This window comes from Odontesthes bonariensis, chromosome 5 (genome assembly GCF_027942865.1).
Source record: "Odontesthes bonariensis isolate fOdoBon6 chromosome 5, fOdoBon6.hap1, whole genome shotgun sequence".
Lineage (NCBI taxonomy): Eukaryota > Metazoa > Chordata > Actinopteri > Atheriniformes > Atherinopsidae > Odontesthes > Odontesthes bonariensis.
The window spans coordinates 8,280,165-8,286,312 of NC_134510.1; the positions used below are offsets into that span (position 1 = coordinate 8,280,165).

General features: G+C 43.2%; 1 pseudogene; it reads right to left on the reverse strand.

The window, feature by feature from the left end:
* Window positions 1-243: 243 nt before the first annotated feature.
* On the reverse strand, window positions 244-5,073 carry LOC142380535 (THAP domain-containing protein 6-like; annotated as a pseudogene).
* Between the last annotated feature and the right edge of the window lie 1,075 nt (window positions 5,074-6,148).

The following is a 6,148-nucleotide window of genomic DNA, read 5'->3' on the forward strand; positions in this document are numbered from 1 at the left end:
CGAAACAAATGTATTCCGTTGTTCCTATGTTTCCCAAACGTATTATGTGAGGTACTGGAACAGTTCTTCACACAGCAGTGATTTCCAGGCATGTTCTTGCAATTCCGCACTGTTTAAACTTACTGATTTAAAAACACACACATACAATGTATCCGAACGGAGAGAATGGCGTTTTCTCGCTAGCATTCTGCCAACATGGCGGATAGGGGCGGGGCTCTGTACTATGACGACAACTCCTCATTCTCAATAGCGGAGCTCCATGACCGAGGCTGTGAGGAGGCAAACACTGCTAGAGGTGGGCGGCGGCTGCAAAGCGCAAAAAGAGAGATGATGGACCAGGACCAACAGCCACAGCGTGGCAGATGGAGAAACCAGCCCGCATGGGCCCGAAATGAATTCAGGCACAGACAAACGCAAAGCCGGCCAGCTCAGGGAGGCAGCCGTCCCAGCCAGCCAGGAGCTAACCGCACCGAGACAGATGGAAATCTGCCCGGATCTCTACTCTCAACCGAGTGGCGATGGAAGACGTCTGCTGAACGGGGGCTAGGTATAGCTCGGAAAGGAAGGCAGTGGCCCCGGCCAGTAGAGAGGGCCAGTTAGCCGCACCGGTACAAGTGGAGGCCCCTCCGGGTTTACCTTTAACCTTTAGCCGTACGGCGATGGATCCAGAGGTAGAAGTTCTTAAACATAGGTAAGTGACCGAGCTAACGCACTCAGCACCGAGAGGGGTTTTGAAGCAGTTACCCAGCAACACCGTGTGAGTTTGTTTTGTGAGATCCAGGGAGGTAGATAGTCCGTAATAATTTCGTAAAAGTTAGCTTTGATCAGCCGGTTGAGAAGCAGATTTAAAAAAGTAGGTAGCTACTGGAAGTAGTGACTAAAAAAAATATATCAAAAAACAAAAAACAACAGCAAAAGAGAGAGCTTTTAGAGGGAGAAGCGGCAGCCAAAATGCGCCAGCGTCCTCTCGCCATGTTTGTTACCATGGCAATGGTTGAAATGGTTGGCATTCCCATAGACATAGAACCCTAGACTGAGCAACCGACGTTCTGCCAATACACGCTAATGAGACGCGGGGCCGCCATCTTGGAGTGGTGATGCGTTCCACTCCGTGTAATTGCTTTGGCAGGAGAAATTAATGGTCAGAACATTTTAGAAATAATGCCTCACTACATACCACTAATTTTCACGTGTTTTTTTTTTTTTGTCATGCGCGAAGTTATGATAAAGGACACACAATTATTTGTTTTTAGAGCAAAATGTTGCAAATTGTTTAGAAGCTGCGTTTTAACCCATTGTACCATACATCACTACTTCCAAAACCTGGGAAACATTGTGGGAAACCTATTGCAAGGTCATGCATTGCCTGTTTGATTCAACTGCAACTCCATAAAAAGGTCATAGTGAATACAGCACACCAGATTTTCATACATTTTTTAATTAAGTTATTTTTTTTCACCAAAACTTTTAAGGGTTACATATCAAACTGCTGTTACAACACTGGGAAGATTATTAAACAACACACACACACACACACACACACACACACACACACACACACTCACACACTCACACACACACACACACACAGGGTTAGAGTTGATTTGATTGATTGATTGCTGGGCAGCGGAGGACAACAGAGGAGCAGGTGGACACTGGGCAGCAGAGTAAGAATCAGTCACTGCTCAAACAAGTACAAACAGGAAAATGATCATCACGTCCAGCCATAACTGTGCAAATGGACTGACCACAATATCTACATAACTTTTCAGCAGCAGAGACATAACTTGTACAAATAGGTCTACAATGTTCATTTACCTGCAACATATTACGTGTCAGCTTGAGCATGTGGCAAGCATCCATCATTACAAATACTTTCTCACCAGTCACCGGATGGGGGAAACTGGTTTGAAGTGGCTCTCGTGGATCCTCCTTCAGGTCACAGCCAAGTTGGTTGCATGCCCATCCATTGTAATACATACAGCCCGAATTCCCCGTGCATACAGCTCCTCCAAAGCCTGACTGAGAAGAACCCCTTGTGGTTCTGGAGAGAGAGACTTGGTCAGGAAATATGCAATGGGTGCTTTCCAATGTCCTTGAAGGCCAATGACCATGAACACAAGAGCCTCCGTAGCTAGTACAGTCTCATTACATCCATCCCCCAGGTCTACAAAACCAAACATGGATTCTGTATGTGGATTATATTGGACATGCTTCTTGATGGACATGGCATCCAACATGAGGGAAACGATGCCATATTTATCTGGATCTCCCTGGCATCGTCTCCCCAGCATATCAAGCATCATTTTGTTCAGTCCAGGCTTGGCATCCACCGAGCGCAGCCATCTGTAAAAATATTGATAAGAACCGATCACATGTTTTATCAGTATGTAACGGATAGTGGATGACATGCTATTTGAACATCTAAAAATGAACACACATTCAAGGTTGTACTGGGAAGTTCATTATCCCGCTTATTCTACCATTGCTACACTATTTTTATATTTATGACTGAAGCAAAATTTACAGAACGAGGCTATTTCTTAACAGGTTTTGTAAAGTTACAAAGACAACTGTTGCTAGCTCTGCATGGCTAGTTGCTATGATTATTATCATTATTATTATAGAACAATAATGCAATTGATACAATACGGTCAACAAAATAGAACTACTTCAGAATCGTGCAAATAACCAATAATTGCACATTCTAAAAAGGCTTCACAAATGAAAATTCAAGCTGTAGAATCATTTCCAAAAATTTAATCAGAAAACATTACGCCTTCCTACCTTTGCAATGTTTGTGGATGTGGGAGGGGAAAATGTCGAGTCTCTCTGAGATATTTGTATGCTTTTGGACCATGAAGGTGGAGCGTCAGTGCAAACTCTCTGCAGTCCTGTGTATACTCATGGCCCTGCTTTGGTACAATGTCCATCTTAAGATCTGAAATGTTATGAGCAAAGATGAATTAGTCCCCTTCAGACATTAAGCAAGGAGTTTAATAGAGAGAGTGATAGAGAGTAACAATAACACGTATATGATTTTCAAAGTGCTCATTTTCTCTTACCCGAGTAGAATGAAAGCTTCTCACTGAGCTCTTCATTAATGAGGTTCTTTTCCCTCAATTCCCCCAAAACACTCTTCACTGTCATCTTTGCCCTCTTTTCTCTGGAGATGGCATTCTTCTTCTCTCGCTCAAGAATTTCCACTCTTTCCAAGACTTCATTGAGTCTGGTTTTCAAAGCGGTTAGAGAAGCAGGCAACGGATACTCATGCTCCTAGTAGAAAGAGGGATGAACATGGTTGGAGCAATGTTTTACTTCACAAACATCACTTTGACACCACTAGTTTATGGCATCATCAGCTATCAAAGCCAGTCATTTTTGAGTGTGTTTAATGAGTAGCACCGAAACACATGATATTTTTATATGTCCAGGAACATCTATCTATCAATCTATTGATGCAACATCGGTCTGTGTGTCACTCTGTCCACCAGTTTGTCTATTCCATGCATAAGTCTCGGACTGACCGCAAATTTGGCATGTATCTTGCTACTGGTGTGCGTGAGTACAGTGCAAAGTTTGGTGGGTTTTTGACAAAAATATAATTTCGCAACAACAGCAAAAGGCACGGGTATGCAGTGTGTCTAACAATGTCATCAGCTGCAACCCCAACCTGTTATTTCGCTTAACTAATAAAAAAGGCTACACTAACTTCATGGCCCTGAATCTACATCATCACCAATTCAACATGACAAGTTTCTTGGAAAACATTGTTTGTATGGGTACTGCACTAATTATGATATGATGTTTAAAACATATTCACCTCATTAGGCTGAGGTTGTTGGTTTGAGGTTGCCATTTCCAGAGAATCCTCAGAGGCCATGAACAGGCTTTCTTCAGCTCTTCTGGAGGTAGATGTAGTCCTGTCCTTCACCAGCTGAATTGAAGAAACATTATGCATAAAACATAATGCAACAGCAGCAACAATATACATATTTGACGATAAAATATTTACATGTATTCAAATGCCAATAACCTTATGATGATACACCTACTTTTTGGAGGTGAACTGGAAAGCTGAAAAGGGATGGAATAACTCCATTACGTAGTCGGACAATCTGACCCGTTCGATCAAAATCAGCCTGTTTGAAATGTTGACTACAGAGTATTGAATTATTCGTTGCAGTGAATCCTTCTCTCCTCAAAGCCACTTCCCACTTCTTCCTCAAGCTGTCATCTTTGGGAAACCTTCAAAAGTGTCAGACGTAGTCTTGGTCAGTGCTGGTTACATACATTCTGGTTCATCATTTTTAATGTGCATCCCCACTCCCCATTTCAACATACTCAGTGACTGTGTGTGTGTGTGTGTGTGTGTGTGGGTGTGTGTGTGTGTGTGTGTGTGTGTGTGTGTGTGTGTTGGGGGTTTACTACACTGAACTGCTCATATTGCACAGAATTAAGGCCAGTCAGTGCTTATGAGGTCAACACTGAGGGTCTAGGAACAGCAGTCGACAGCTAGTCAATTCAGATGTAATAGTTCAACACTAATCCCAATATTACTCCACTACAGGTGTCAAGTAAGGTTGGAAGGGGGTTTTCACGCATTTTGTAACACACAACATAGCATTGGAAAGCTATAATGTACCATCCACTGTCCATCTGATTGTCTAACGCTAACGTTAGCTGCTGACCAAGTTACAGTTGGTATCAGTTGCTACCTAACAACTCAGTGTGGACTGAAATTTTACTCCTATTGGCTTTTACAATTTTTATCTTCAATCACTCGTTTCAACTTTATGTTGTTCATACATGTCATGTTTTAATCAGTTTCATCGCCAAGCAATTCTAGCTACTATAGTTATACTCTTCTGTTAACCTACAACGGTCGATAGCTGTTAACGATTTCAGTATCTTTGCTCCTTCTCAACTCTCTGGTAATATGATAATATGCTGTTTACAAAATACAAACAATAGCACGGTAATGTTAAATCTTACTTGTGAAAAGTTATCCCTTGTTTCCTCATCTCTACCGTTCTCGTTTGAGCAGGAGTACGCAGCGCACCAGCCCGGCATCCCGTCAGTGTCTCTGGTGTGGTCTCTCAACGTTCACCACTCCAAGATGGCGGCCGTTTTTCTCGCGTCTCAGCAGCCAATGCTCAGTCTAGTGTTCTATGTCTATGGGCATTCCTGTACAGTCGCACCATGGCTTCACCGTTGCTCATAGGAAACAGGCGTGCTGTTTTCTATAGGCTACAGAATTTCACATGGATTTTTTTTGTGGAGAAGTGAGCTCATGTAAAGATTGTCTCACAGTACCCCGCTCCTGCTATACACTCCACTGTAAGATGCACCTGCGATTCATGTGGGCTTATTTTCACCTTTGCTGTGGGCTTATGTTCGCCATTGCTTTGGTACTCACAATCACAAATCAACAGACCGACAACCATTGTCAATTGCTCTTTGATTTATTGCACAAAAAAGCTTCAAAAATTCACACACACTATATCAGAGTAAAAGTACAAAATGTAAGTAGAAAAAATATTCAATAAACTGTGCAAAAGTATTCACACCATTCTGGTAACAATTGGGTTGATGTCAGATGTGGTGTGTGAAGGTGTGTAGCTGGGCATGGAGGTAGCGGCATGTGCTGGTGTGTAGTTTGGTGTGGCGTGTGATGGTGTACATGCATCTGGACGTGGAATGGTGAGGTGCGGTGCGTGGGGTACTGGTGTGGTGAGGTGGGGTGCTGGTGTGGTGAGATGCGGTGCGTGGTGTGCTAGCAGTGCATATGTATGTGGAGCAAGGACTTGCTGTTGCTGGAGAAGGGTTTTCACCATGTCAAACCCAGCCTCGAGGGTGTGTGAGAGTCTGTCAATGTTGGCGTTCAGCCGCTCCTCGGTCTCACGGACATGCATCTCAGAGCTCTCCATCAGCTCGAGCATTCGCCTCATGATTTTGATGTCCTCCTCTGCTATTGCTTCTGCTGGAGTCTTCCTCTTCAGTCGGCTGGTCCTGTGGTTGTTAAGTTTGTCCTTAAAGCGGCAGTCTGCAACTTTTTTTTAGTCATATTAGCTTGAACTGTCATGGGATTCTGGAAGTAGAATATTAAATAGGCTGTTTAGGAAAAATAACTAAATCTGTAGCTCCC